Source organism: Pyxicephalus adspersus, chromosome 12, assembly GCF_032062135.1.
Source record: "Pyxicephalus adspersus chromosome 12, UCB_Pads_2.0, whole genome shotgun sequence".
In the NCBI taxonomy this organism is placed as follows: Eukaryota; Metazoa; Chordata; class Amphibia; order Anura; family Pyxicephalidae; genus Pyxicephalus; species Pyxicephalus adspersus.
In genome coordinates this window covers 2,395,971-2,412,421 of record NC_092869.1, presented here as the reverse complement: position 1 = coordinate 2,412,421, position 16,451 = coordinate 2,395,971, and positions in this window count along the sequence as shown.

Below are 16,451 nucleotides of genomic sequence, written 5' to 3'. Positions count from 1 at the left end.
TCAGACTGCAGCAATTCTCCTGTCTTATCTACAGCAGAGAAATGAGAAGATGACATATTAATCCAGCAACACCTTGCTGAGATAAAGTGAGGGCCACACTCCCAGTGCATGGATTTCAGCATGTCGGCCGACTGGTAGACTTGCATTGGGAGAAGGAGCAGAAAGAAACAAATATGGCTGCCGCTATTGATATAATGCTTCTGATTGGTTGAGGATAGATTGGACACAGGGTCCCCTCCTCCTCCTATGTCTCATGGTCTGTATCTGTCTGTCATTTGCAACCCCTATTTATTGTACAGCGCTGTGTAATATGTTGGCGCTATATAAATCCTGTTTATTATTATTAATAAAAATAATAATATCTGATGTGTGAACAAAGCTTAACAAAAGAGATCTGGAACCTGCAGCTGTTCAGTGATTGGTGGACGTCCGAATCGGTGTCACGGCAAATATGTAAAGCTGTGATGTGGTCGGAACCTTCCAACCAAAACTATGTCGATAAAAGAGCGTAAATGTGGTCAAATATGGCGTCAGGAAGAGAAATTTGTCAAAAAATAAATCACGTATTTTAGGCAATCGATCGATAGACATGGCAGACAATGGACATGTGACCCACACGGGGCAGCATATAGGAGCCATACGGAGGTATTGTGCCAGGACTGATCTGGCGCCAGGGAGCAAACGCCCATCCATCACACACAGAACAATAGTGCTTGGTAGGCAGCTCATTGTATCAAGATGGCAGATGAGGACAGTGAGAGTGATAATAAAAGTACCATAAATATATAATTTATGGCAAATCACAACATAAAATATACGACAAGATAATGTACCACATGACACAACACAAAAAAATATAAGATAACATATCACATGGCACAACACAACATACAATATACGACAAGATAATATATCATTGGACACAACAAAATATAGGACAGGATAATACATCACATGGCACAATACAACACAACATAATATATAACACAAAATACTTAATATCTATAGGACACAATATAACACAACATGAAATATCAGAAGAAACTGTATCACATGGCACAACACAACAGAAAATATTACTGAATATATCACATAGCATAACAAAACATAATACTACATAAAAAAACTGACACAACACAACATAAAGTACAACAAGTAACACAACATAAAATATAACACAAGATAATATATCACAGGACTTAACACAACAAAATAAAACATACCAGAATACTGCATAGCATAACATATAACATGACACAACATAATATGACAAAAAGTATAACACAGAAAACATAAACAAAAAAGCATACACTATACGTAAAGTAACACTAACATATCACTTGAAACAAAAACACATGATCTGACATATAATATATATAAGATAATAAATCACAGGACAGTATAACTTAACATAGAAGACAAATGTAAGATAACATGACACATTATAACATAAACAATACCCTACAATAGGTCCCATGACACAATACAACATGAACCAAAATATAACGTAAGCTAAACATACAATGACACAATATCAAATATCATATGAAATAACAAGTAATATAACAAGACACATTACAACATATTATAAAGTATAACATAAGATAACATAACGCAACACCACATAAGCACACAAAAAACATAGAAAGATGACAACACAAAGAAAGACAAAAAATTACATAATAAAACATAAAATTTAAACTAAGATAACAAGTGACATCTCACGAAAAACAACACAAAATGAAATAACATGAAACAACATAACATGTAACTAAACATAAAAAGCAAGATGACACAATACAATATGACCTAAAGTAAAAGGTGAGATAATATAACACAATAACAATGTTACATAACAAAACAAACATCAAGCCATTACACAACATAAAAATGTAAATGACTTCTAAAACATATTATATATATAAAAGTGTAAAAAAGTAACAAAACTATAACACAAAAAACTGTATATAACACAACATTCCATAATAAAATCAAACAACAAAGAAAAAACACATAAACATAAAAAACAACATAAAATATAAAATAATACAACACAGAACCACAGATAACAAAACATTTCATAATAACATAAAACAACAAAACACAAATTCTAACATAATATAACACAAACCCATATACAACACAACATTCCATAATAACATAAAACAACAAAGAAAAAACACATACAACAAAATATATACCATAATACAACACAAAACCACAGATAACACATTCCATAATACCATACCACCGCAAAAAGACAACATATAACATAAAGCAACATAACACAACACCTAATTTACACCTTGGATATAATCTCTCACACCGATAGCAGTTGTCTACTGGAACAAATAATGAGGACAGACATTCAGGGGGTCATGACAAAGGATGAGGATGGCGCACCCAGAATCTGAACCTCCTAGGACACAGTCAGTTACACTTTTCTACACTTTTTCTACAGTCAGTTACACTTGTGGTGGGCAGGAGACACATCAGCAGGGGCTGTCCAATGGCTGCAACAGAAGACGCAGAGGCCATGGCTGTGGCATCCGCGGGGGCGGGCACTCTCAGTGGTAAGTGAGCCATATTGTGAAAATGTACTAAGCACTATGATCAGAACCTGCCCACTATAGAGGCAGGAATGTGTTGTGTCTCATTTCATAGCTGTTTTACAAATAAAATGAGAAATTTGATATATTAGGCTCCACCCCTACCAAAGCAGACCCCGCCTTTTATTACTGAACAAAATACCGCCCCTTTTTCCAAGCCACACCCTTCCTGTAATCCATTCTTGATAGTGATTGACAGTTTATTGATGGTGAGAGTTCACAGATAGGTGTATGGCAGCAAATCATTAATTGGCTATTGAATACAATTTATTGTAACTTTAATATTATCGTTTATCTCTCTTCCTTGTAAATTTTTTTTATTTCTTCTTATTATTATTTTTATTATTCTTTACACTGATACCAGAAAAAGCAATTCCAGTCCCGAGGGAAATATTGAAGCTTCACCTGTATATAATGTGTGATAACTATCTGTGATCATAGAAAGTCTTGAATTTGTCAGTACAATCAGCCAGATTGAGCAGTTTTTTCACAATGCCTCTGGGTGTGGCTTCTAGTCACATGACTCTAATTTGCATTTCTGCCCTTGACAGGGGGTGGAGCTTAGAACAAGAGGACCCGCTGGGCCGCATTTTACCCTAGATTGTAAGGATGAACTATAATGGTTGCTGAACTAAAGGATGCCCAAACACAGAGGCAGACATATAGACTAGCAAAGTGTGCCCTGGGCCCACTACAGGGGCCCCATGTCAGTTCTGCACAGGGGCCCACTTTTGGCTTGGCCTGCCACTGCCCACACACACCACACAATCAGATTGTACAATCTCCCTGACAGGTTTCATAAAGGATGACCACACACCATACAATCTGATTGTACGATAAGAATAGACCGGGAGAGCCTGATTGGATGGATTGGACAGGTAGCCCTCCTGTAAAGACTCGGTGAATCTAAAGTGTACCACAGCTGCAAATCACTGCCATTTAAAACACATGCACCTAAAAGATTCATTTGCAGTAAAAGTGTGATGAATCTGAAATAAAAAAATACCTGTTGATCCCACCAGAAATCCAGCATACGGACAACTTCCTGTTCTCTCTGCTTATGCCCTCTTCAATGTTATACCAATGAGGAGAAGAGGAGGTGTTCTGTAGTTCTCTGCTCCAATGACAACGCTGCTCTGCCACAGAGGCAGGTGGTCACCCTACGGCTCATTGTTACTGGCAGGATCACCAGGTGAAAATAAAGATAAAAAAGGCCTGAAAATGCCGTATGCAATAATAATTTACCGTCCCCGTTATTGGTCAGGGCAGCACGGTGCCCCATAGGTGAGCACTCTGCCCTTTGCATCGCTGGGTCCCAGGTTCAAATATCAGTCAGGAAGTTATCTGCATGGGGTTTGTGTGGGTTTCCTCCCACATCCCATAAACATGCAGGTATATGTCTTCCCCCTCAAATTGTCCTTAGCCTATGTTACTGATATATGACTATGGTAGGGACATTAGATTGTAAGCTCCTCTGAGGCACAGCTAGTCACATGACTATGGACTTTGTACAGTGCTGTGGAATATGTTGGCGCTATGTAATAAATGAATTTATAAACAGGAATGCCGCAAAATTTGGGATCAGAGATTGGCTGCGCAGGTTTTTGGTAGCGAATGGGAGCGACGCGTCACCCAGCTTTGTCGCCCACCCAACTGACCTGGTCCTGGCGGCGTCCGATGTCATGGGTCCCCTCCGGGCGCCGCTCGGTGCAGATGGAGCTGGAAGGAATGGATCAGCTTCCAGCCGGGACTTCTCACAACATTCCTAGGCTGAGCGCCTGGACACCGGCCAACCCCCCCCCATCCCTTCACTGATTGGCCGGGGGCTGTCGGTCAGGAGATCTGAGTCTGTAAGGGAGCCCATTGTATGGCTGTCACCGGGGCCCCCAGATACACACCCACCATTGTGGGCCCTAAAGAGTCCCAGGAATAATAAGAATCCTTCCAGGACACAGCCAGCCTCCTACAGCATACTTAAACCCCACATTTCCTGCCACAGCTCTCCAGGATTCACCACTAAAACCTGCAGAGCATCGCTCCAATCCATCCAACTATTCCTGATACATAATATATATTCTGCAGAACATTGCACCCTCCCATCCCCCCTGACAGATACATATTGTATATTATGCAGAGCATTGCACCCTCCCATCCCCCCCTGACAGATACATATTGTATATTATGCAGAGCATTGCACCCTCCCATCCCCCTCTGACAGATACATATTGTATATTATTTCAGGATTCAGTACATTGTAGATGAGGAATGTGGGTGTGCTGGGTGAACTTTTGGACACAAGATATTTCTCACACACTAAACACAAATTCTTGCACCTCCTTCACCTCTCCGGTGCCCCTGGAAGATTTTGCTTTTCTACAACTTGAACACAATTGGATCTCTGCCAAGACAATCACACAAAAGCTACAGATATTTCTGCTTGTATTTAGTTTCCCTGCTTCCCTCCGTCTTCAGTTACATAATAAAATATTTTAATAAACCTTTCCATTCTCATGTCTTCCCTTGATCACAGTGCTATCATCACTGGGCCTCTGTGCTTCTCTATGCAATGCAGGCAGATCAGGTTGGTGGGAGGAGCTGTAAGGGGATCAGAACACCAACCAGGCAATCTGGATAATATACAACCGGGTCAGAGATGGCAGCTCCCATAATCACTCAGTCCTGAGCAGGAAGAGTTATGCAAATGTGAGGATGCCTTAATGGGTGAATGTCAGGCGGGAGGGGTAAGTGTTCCAGGGCAGGGTAAATTTGCACACAGGGCAGTACATAACACCCACATGTAATGCTAAGCTTCTATGATTGACACAGCTGAAATCCAATCAATGAAAGGGGCGGGGCCATGGACAGGCAGTCTGGGGAGGGAGGAGCTAAACAATACTGGATGTTCTCCAACTAGAAGATAGGTATGCCCTGAATTGCTGCAGCTTCTAATGTACATTCAGATTTAATGGAGGGCAGATTTATTGAAGTAAAGGGTGGAGGGCAAATTTATTGAAGCCAGAGCTGGAGGGCAGATTTAATAAAAGGGGAGGTTAGGGGGGCGATTTAAAGAAGGGGAGGCTGGAGGGGCAGAATAATGAAGATGAGGCGGGAGGGCAGATTTTTAAAAAGGAAGGCTGGAGGGCAGGTTTAATAAATGAAAGCCTGGAGAGCAGATTTAATGAAAAGGAGGCTGGAAGGAAGAATTAAAAAGGGGAGGTTGTGGGGCAGATTTTATAAAGGGTCATCCGAGAGAATTGCAGCCAAGGATTATTTCGGATTGTTACCCCTGCTAGTATCCCAGAGGTGGAGCAGCAGAAATGCTGGGGATTCCATATTCCATCTCAGTGGCTGTGAGTAACTTGACCTCAAGCTCTATGCATGGAGGAGATGAGCCACTTATAGGAGCAGAGGGATGAGAATTCTGAGAATGGTCGTTACCGCAGTAAAACAATTCGGATATTCTGTTGGTGAGCTGAGAGGTGAATCGGGAGGTGATTTTTATTAGAAGACATTTTTGGTTTGTGTGAATGGTTTATAGGAGATTTATGGGGAACATTCAGGATTGGTCTAAATACAAACACAACATCAGCATTCGGCAGTCAGTGGGTGAAAGCGGATATTTCCATGGGTGATAAGACCCCTGCGGGTCCCTGTGCTCTCCGATTCCACATACAGAGATATGGGGGCTGATATACATGAACTGACCGTGATCCATGTCCTGCTCAGGTGAATCTCATCCTCCCGGCTCTCCTTTTCACCATTTCCTGACATTTCCTCTATTTTATAACTCTAATACTTTATTGTAGTAATTGCAATAAGAAGCTTAGCTACTTGTGTTCTCCATTAAGGTGACAACACAAGAGCTCAATTTGGAGACAATGACAGACGGTTGTCACCCATACCAGGAAGTTCACATGAAAGTATCTTCATGGCAGGATCACCAGAGAGTTTTCTCCAACTGTGCCAGGAATACATGATGATGATTTGTTGGATGGTGACTGGACCGGTCCTCTTTAACCCCAAAATTAACATTTCCAAGAGACATAGAAGCTGCAGCCAGTTGAGCCGCCTGGGTCCTCGCCCGCAAACCTCATTAACATTCAGCTTTCCAGCAACCAGAGGCATTGCCAAGGGAACCCGGGCAGACATGGCTGCACGGGGAGTGATGCCAACTTCCACAAATCTTCCCTGTGAAAGGCCCAGTCCTGGCTGCAGAACGCTGAACCCGATTGGGCAGCTTCTTCCAAAAACATGCAGCTCACCCTCCCCTGAAAGAACAACACCGCCCCAAACTAGCATTGCCAGGATTTTGCTCCAAGATCGTTCACGAATCATACAAATATAGGAATATGAGAATTGAAATCCTGCTATGAGAATCTGGTAACTGACAGCCATCTTCCACAAATTCAGCTATGTGTCACATGACCGCCGTGCTCATCTCAGGGGCTACATCAATCTGATAATCCCGTTCATCAAGCTGCCACATCAAAATGATAAACATTGTGCAACTCAAGGGAGGAGAGCACAGCAGGGTGCCACTCGCACATGCTCCCCCTTCCCTCTCCATAGAACTCCATAGCTTTGTTTAGGGAAGGTTTAGAGTTATGTTGGTGATTCTGCGGTGAAGATTTGGTTTCTCTATGGACAGTGGTCCCCAGGACATTTGTATAGACTGCTACTCCCGGGAATCCCGGATATATTTTATATTAATATAGTTATACTATTTGAATATATTATTACAAAAATATGGATTCTTTTCTTTCAACCTCATTATCTTCCATCTGTCTCATTATTATTCAGAATACTCATACCGTATATTATCAATCTTCCAGCAAGATATTGAAGTAAGTCATAACGACTACCATTAGAACCATTTCCACCTTCCATACACGTGGCCATAATCCTAATATTACTCTGCAATATATCTCATATTTTACCACCCAATACAATCATTAATGCAACATATATGATATAGACTTTTGTATATTATTATTATTATTATTATTATTAATAATAATAAACTGGATTTATATAGCACCAACATATTACACAGCGCTGTACATTAAATAGGGGTTGCAAAAGACAGACAGTGACACAGGAGTAGGAGAGGACCCTGAGCAGAAGAGCTTACAATCTAGGAGGAGGGGGAAGTATCACACAATAGGAGGAGGATATGGAATGGTGGGAAGCAGTGAGGGTTTAGGAGACGGAAGAAGACGGGTAGGTGAGGTTGAAGCGTTGGTTTTAAGGAGCAGAAAGTAGAAGCAAGCCGAATATGATGAGGAAGACCATGCCAGAGAGTTGGGGCAGCTCTGGAAAGGTCTTGGAGCCGTGCATGTGAGGAGGTTATGAGTGAGGAAGTCATTAGTACGTCATTGGAGAAGGGAAGAGAGCTGCTAGGGGGGAACTTTTCTATCAGGTCAGAAATGTAAGTGGGACAATAACTGTGCAGGGATTTGAAGGCAAAGCACAGGAGATGAATTTGATTCTAAGGTGAAATGGAAGCCAATGGAGAGAACTACAAAGAGATGCAGCGGAAGAGGAGCGGAGGGAAGGATGGATGAGTCTGGCTGCAGCATTCATAATAGATTGTAGAGGAGAGAGTCGGGTTAGTGGAATACCAGGGAGGAGGAGGTTACAGTAGTCCAGATGAGAGATGATATTGGTCTTTGGTTACATCTTATTTATAGTGTTCAATAATGTGTTACACAGGTTTACACATTATACTTAATGTTTAATAAGTATATATTATTGTATTAACAGTTTGTAAATAGGTGTTCAACAATGTTTGTCTTTTTAATGTGTTATGTTCGTTTAAGTCTTTACCCTCCCCCGAAGGAAGCCATACGGTGAAACGCGTCGGGCAAGAGACAACTGCAATTTCCTACAAAATCCATCAACCTCCTTGTTCTTCGCTTTGTTCTCTAACACCTATATGCAATTCATATTTGTATTTGATATACTTATAGTTTAGTTGAGACTTGTCTAGCCAAGACTGATATTCCAATGTTTTCACATTAATAAAAAGTTTTTTTTTGTTGCCAAAACCCCCCTTTCCTTTGTCATTTTCCTTCTATTACTATTTGACATTTGTCACCATTGGGGGCATGCCGGGTGTGTTGTGGTTTGTTTCCCTTTTCCCCAGCAACGACATTCACATTGGGCTATTCACGTTGGACTTTTGCTGTTTGAAAGGATCTTTCACTATCCTTTCCAATGACAAAAGACTGAAAGATGAATGAATGTGCATTGTACATACAGCGCAGTTCTGCTCTATGGAGAGGGGAAAACGAGCGAGCGGCACCCGGCTGTGTTCTGTTCCCTTCACTTGCATTACAGTCGTTCGCCATTTGTGGATCTGCCAGGACAACACAGGCCAGTTCATTGGCACCACATGTGATGACCCCAGCCAGAGGGGCAGACTGGTCATTGGGATTGGCATGACATAGAACAATTTGTCATATCGGGTGAAGATGAAGGCGATGGCACCATGGATGGGTGGAAATGAATCCATAGAAGCAACAATTCTGAGGATGGAGTTGAGCTTTAGCGTACACATGGAGAATGCTAGAAGATGAAGAATATTGAGGTGCCTATAGGTTGTCGCTGCCCACACATGCTCAGGGAATGGGTGGTGTAAATCCGGATTGGGCATTGGGATTGGCAGAAGATGAGGCTGCCTTGGACACTTCAGAAGTGGTGCGGCTAAAAGGTGCAACCCAAGTCGTTCTCAACTCATGGAGGTGCACGTCAGCCTCTTCACCTTGGGTGCTCAAAGACCAAATCCCAACACTGGGGGGAACACCGAGCAACAAAATAATTGATGGGCAAAAGAAAGTGATGGGCGGTTGATGAGGCAGGGTGTCGGACTCATCCTATGGTGAAGAACTTCATTGTAGCAACTGCAAGCTGTGCCAATTCCTTACCAAAACCCATTTGAGAACCCAACTGTGATGCTTTTGAACACCTGGAGATAAGTCAGACTGATTTTACTTAGGAGACCTCTCTGCGCCCTTATTGGTGGAATATGGGTTTAGTGGCACCCCGTACACATTTAAATGGAACAAAAACATAATTAGAATTTTTGTGTTTTAAAGTTACCAAAGCTGCACACATTTTGTGTTGCAGTGCTGTACTATTGGCAGCCATCTTTGACTCTGATCCTTGGATCGCTAACGCATCCGCCGGTCCTTTTCCGAGCTTTTGGTGGCCCATCGGAGGGACAACAAATGGTTAAGTCGCAGACTTTGCAAACATTTCATATCAAGCCAAACAGACTTTGTCTTCTCCACAGGGGGAAATTTCTCAAACAAATCTTCTGAGGTGGGAACATGAAGTTCTGCAGATGAAAGCCAAGTTTACGTTTTATTATACACAAAGAAACCAAAAATATAAGCAAAACGGACTCAGAAGCCATGCAAGCTCCTGGACTTCCCATGAATAAAAACTTAGAACGAAATAACTTGTTTTGAGTAAATGTTTCAAAAACATTTCCTTGGAAAAAAAATCAAAGATGGTATTTCAGGTTTTGGTTTTATTTTTAGATCCACTGGTAAATGAATGATAGTTTAATATGTAGAAAAATATTATGAAAACCTTAAATTAAAAAAATAAATAAAATAAAATAAAATTATTTTTTTAAAGTTACTACATCTATTTTAGGGATTTAAGACTGAACACAATTTTTACACTGCAGCAATGTACAAAATATATATGTACTGAATGTTTTTTATTATTATTATTATTATTAATAATAATAATAATAATATGTAAGAAGGACCCTTTAACATTGAAAGGTACTCACAGTTTTAAAACCTGCCAGTGGACAGTGCTGCCCTCTCCTGGCTACAGAAGGGAAGACACCCAGGAATGTCACCATGCCTTGGATGTACCTGGATTCATAGTTGGGTTAATTCCAGCAAGTCTCCTCCTGCATTTGGAGAAGGATGCAACACTCATGTCACAATTCATAAATAGAGTAGGATCTGCTTTCATTTCCCAGCGGAAGTGACTGTGGCTATTCTAGGCATTGCCAGCTGTTGCCATCTGTCTGACTTTACCTGGATTACCCCTAATACTGAGATGAGATAATAAAGTTGCTACAGACTATAGAGAAATATCATTCAGTTATAGATTTTACAACAAGCAAAGTAAACGTTACTGCAGATTTTACATTCTTCTGCTCTGTACTCCTAACTGAGTCAGGATCATGCAGGAGACTAACATGACTCGAACCAAGGAGGATAAGTTAGTGGCCTTCCAGGACTTAAGGATCACTTCTAAATTTGGGACCAAGTCTGTCATTGTTGGTTCCAGAACAGTGGTCAATACCACAAAGAGAGCTGAGGCTTTGGGTGGCAGAATCTTCATGTCAATCTCAGAGGGAGACAATATTTAGAGATAAACTAGAAGATGCTATTTGCAAAACTGTGGATGTTCTTCTGCACTCCCTTATAATGGGCCTGATTTATTAAAGCTCTCCAAGCCTGGAGAGGGGACACTTTTATGAGTAAAGCGTGTTGTTGCAGCAAACCTGGAATTTATTTCTTCAAAGTAATTTGATAGTTGCTAGCTTTGAATCTTGGACAAGATCCATTCCAGGTTTGCTGGATCATCCAGCTTCACTGATGAAAGCGTAGCTTCCCCAGGCTTTGAGAGTTTAAATAAATCAGACCCAATAGGACAAAACAGAAGAAATTCCAGTAAGGAGGCCCCTCTGCTAGAGCAGCTTGGAGACGTCAGCTCTGATAGACCAGACAGGCCTTATTGCAGCGATTGAACGTTCAGATTTTTACATGGAGCCGGTGCCTTCAAGTCTTTTTGAATGAACCCCATCCTAGCATGGTCTGATCGGGGCTGGGGCAATTTCAACACATCTGGGTGCAGCCCATTGTTGCCCTGGGTCCTTAGCACCAGATCTGTGGTCCTTTCCTGGACCTTTATCAGACAACAGCCTTATAAATGTATTTTCACATCAGTTCTGGTAAGAGTCCCGTAAGTAGGTGGACTAAGAGTGCGTCGATGTCCTGGGCCTCCAACTCTTTGGTATCCCTGGAATGAGTAGATGGAAGGGGAGACTCCACACTCAGGAGTGTATAGAGCGGCCTCCTGGTCCTCATCTCATACCTTCTGCTCTCAATATCAAATGCAACCAGCGCCCCTGAAAATAGTGCACTTTTCATTCTGCTTTTTTAAAAAAAGTTTGTTTGGCACGCACCCACTGAATTTTCCTTTACTGATTAACTCTATGGCAGCATAGGGATCTTTCCTTATACTGTGTTAGTACTGTGTTCTCTATAAAAACGAGATTTTGTATCAGATGGGAGTTCTGCCGTATGGCGGGTAGAGGTTATCCACATGTGTGCTGCCATAGAGTTGGCCAAGAAAGGAAAATAATGGTGCAAATGTTCTATTTTACCTCCTGCACTGCACTACAGTTACCATTGCTGTGCAAAATTAAAGCAAGATTTCAATGCAGATTGCAGTTCTGTGAAAATGTAATTAAAGCTATCAATGCTTTCAGCACAGGGGTATGTTATATTTGGACTTAAAGGGCTAACACACACATAAATGTGCATGCATTGCTAAGACTTACAAAATATTGTATATATGTTATATGTTTTTCTATTTTTGGCTTGACATACTTTTTTAATCAGATTGAGAATCAGTGGTTAACAATTGAATGAAATGAGATGGGAATACATTTGGCCTAATCCACTCATCATATTTTATTTTTTATCTGTAAAATAACATTAAAACACAAAAGACATCCAACATGTTTCAAACACCCATTTTCATTTTTAGTAATACAATATATGATTAGGACCCTTTATATATTTTTATTTTCTTTCCAAGAATTCTTAAAACATGCTGCCACCTACAGGTGAAAAGTAGGCAGTGCCAGAACATTAGGTTTGTTTGAAGTTTTATACAGGATTTATATAGCACCAACATATTACGCAGCACTGCACATTAATTAGGTTTTTTTTAATGACAGGCAGATGCAGAAAGCGACACAGGAGGAGAGGACTCTGCCCTGAAGAACCTATAATCTAGGAGATGGGGGAAGTGGCACACAATAGGAGGGGGATATGGAATGGTTGGAAGTAGTGGGGGTTTTAAGAGACAGAAGACGACGGGTGGGAACATTTAAAAAGATGGGTTGTGAGTACAGAAAGTAAGAGCAAGCCGAATAAGATGAGGAGACCATTCCAGAGAGTTGGGGCAGCTCCAGAAAAGTCTTGGGGTCATGCGTGTGAGGAGGTTAAGAGTGAGGAAGTCATTAGTAGGTCATTGGAGGAGCAGAGAGAGCGGCTAGGGGGTATTTTTCTATCGGCAGAAAGTTAACTTGAACAAAAACTGTAGAGGAATTTGAAGGCAAAGCACAGGAGATGAATTGGATTCTAAGGTGAAATGGAAGCCAATGAAGAGAACTACAAAGAGAGGCAGCAGAAGATGAGTGGTAAGAAGGATGCTATCATTCTTTATTTTTAGTTTTTTTATATATCACTGACCGGGAATATGATGATTGGAAGTTCAGACTTCCCTCACGCTTTTTTTGGATCCATTTGTCTGTTTTAGATCGATGATCAGAGTACTGAAGCCAAAGGCAGCTAGAACATTTGCATATTTATATGCAGATAAACAATGTGTGCCTCTAAAGGTATATCAGTACAGGTGATCTTTATGAATGTCAGATATCATGTTATGTTAAAACAATATTTTATTGAAGAGCAGGGGGTTTTAAATGTTAAGTTGCACAAAAAATTGCACAACAGCATTAAAACATATACGAGAGATTTGCCAAGTCAAGCATGTATCCATAATGAATCAAATGGCATGTGGCTTACACAAATTTAGGTACTGTAGATATGCACTGTACAACTGTATGTATGCTTAGCAATATCCATCCAAATCACATCAATCAACAATGGAAATGTGAACAACAATAAAAATGCTAAGCATATAATTATTGATATATATACTGAGTATACTTTATATTTAAAATATACATTGTTTTCCTTGCATACCAGCATGAACATGTATGGCACAATACAATTCTGTAAATGTTTAGCCATTACTATGATGACGTCTTAAACTGAATGGAATCAGCCAAAGTTGCATAGTCCGGACTGTAGTTGCTGGTAGCCAGCCTGGAACAGCCTTCCAAATGATCATCAGTCATGGTGGAATGGTATTTGGACTTAATAACTCGGTAGAGTTTATTTTGAAAGGCAGGTCTCCGTGATCGACTCGCATTGCCTTTGCGATCTACCAGTAGATCAACATCCACAGGTTGGGCACCCCTGCCAATAGGCCATGTGTTTTCATGCTGAACTGAAAGTGTTCTGCTGAGATCTGATGACCGTTTATATCTTCTCTTCTAGGATCAGAGGATCGAAGATGAGAACTAAAAAATGCGAGAAAAGCTGCAGCCAGGACTTAACATTTTCCTGTATTGACCCCGGTGGAGGAGGAGGATCTGTTACCTTTGTAGGAGGGATATTGCTTTGTATGATAGAGAGAGGAGAATACATTTATTATGGATACATGAAGAGATGAAGGATAAAAGGAGTATTTTTATTTTGTAAAAAAGGAATGGTAAATCATGAATATTAATTCTCAGGTAACCCAGGCTGATTGATGAAGAGACAGCACAGAGAAGGAAGATCTGTAATAAATACAATGTACAGCTTATACCATCCAATGAAGTTACATTACTTGTCCCAGCAACTGCCCCAAAAAACATCTTCCCAAAACATACTGCCAGCCCCAATAGAATGCAGCAATGGTGGGCAGACTGAGACCTCTCTATAGGAACAGGACCGTTATTTATGAACGGGATGTGGACTTCATTCAGTGCTGTTCTTCATTTTCATAATTTTTATAGTCTTTTGGAGAGTCATTTACCAATCAGAAGATTAAACATCAGATACGGCACCCCTTCATGGGAAGAGAGGGAGGACCCCAGACGTTCATTATAATAGCACTGGAGCAGCTATTGCTGGGTCAGCCTTGTTTGTATTTTTATATTATCTGAGCTAATATAAATGAAAACATGATTAAATGAAAACAAGTTAAATTTATTGGAATTTTTATTAATTAATGTTAGAAGTGATGGACACACTTTATGCCCTAGGTCTATAATTGAGTCATTGATTTTATAACCTGTATCTGCTCTGATCAGTTTATATTTGAGTCTAAAAATAAATATATATATATATATATATATATATATATATATATATATATATATATATATAGTGTGTTAAAATAAAACACCTGATGTAAACAATCAGGGGATATTTGGCATCATATAGTGCAGCTTTCCATTGAAAATGGATTAAAGGGCCTGGATAGGGCCTTGCCTAATGGTGTCACTGCCCAGAGAGAGAAGGCTAAAATTTGTGTTTTTTATCCCCTGAACTTGGCATCAGGCGTTTTATTCTACCACAGTTCATAGTACTTAGTATACAGATCCGCACACTTAAGATGCGTGTCTGTACATAAACAATGATTATATAATAAATATATATATATAGGATTAAATCTAGGGCAGTTATTTATGGTAAATGCCGATCTGATAAACATTTTTATTAATTTACTTTTTCTTTTGCAGATTTCAGATAATATTTAGTGTGTGGGAAGTTATAAATTAGGGCCTATAATATGTGTAAACATGTTATAGAAGGGAGAAAAAATTCTCCAGTCTTGAAAGTGAAACCTGATATGTTTATATTCTCACCTCCAGATTTAGTTGAATAGTCTGTCCCCACCTTCTTCTCTACATTTTCTGTTGAGGAAGCTGTCCACATTTATCCTCAGAAGCAGATCCGGCTGTGCAGGTAAGTACATTTATAACTATGTAGTATATAGTACTGCTTGATACTGAAAGGGTCGTCTGGATATCCAAAGGGATATCTGGTCCAGGATTGAAAACAATGCTAACAAATAGCAAACGACTTTCAGGAAATCCATTCCAGGTTTGCTGGATCACCGATGCTCACTGATGAAAGTGTATTCTTTCCAGGCTTAGAGAACTTTAATAAATCAGGCCCCTTGTATTTGCCCTCCCAGCTTTTTTTATTTTTAAGTTACATTTCATGCTCCACTTGGCATTTAGCTATAGTATTTTTTCATGTATAAAGTGTTATTGGGCTCATGGCATGAAAGTTCTGCTGGGATGCTTGATTGTAAACACCCAGTGTACTCTACACCACCTCATTCACCACTGACCTCTGCAGCTCCTCATCCATCAGACACCTCTGGACCACCTAAGCCATCACTCACCTGTGCATCTCCTCTTCCACCACTCACCTCTGCACCTCCTCTTCCACCACTCACCTCTGCACCACCTCATCCACCACTCACTCCTCATCCACCACTCACCTCTGCACCTCCTCATCCACCACTCACCTCTGCACCTCCTCTTCCACCACTCACCTCTGCACCTCCTCATCCACCATTTACCTCTGCATCTCCCCATCCACCACTCACCTCTGTACCTCTTCATCCACCACTCTCCTCTGCACCACCTCATCCACCACTTAACTCTGCACCTCCTCTTCCACTACTCACCTCTGCACCTCCTTATCCACCACTCAATTCTGCACCACCTCATCCACCACTCAGCTCTGCACCTCCTCATCCATCACTCACCTGTGCACCTCATAAACCATCAATCACCTCTGCAACACCTCATCCACCACTCACCTCTGCACTTTCTCTTCCATCACTCACCTTTGCACCTACTCATTCACCACTCACCTTTGCAACACCTTATCCACCACTCACCTCTGTACCACCTCTTCTACCACTCACCTCTGCACCACCTAATCTACT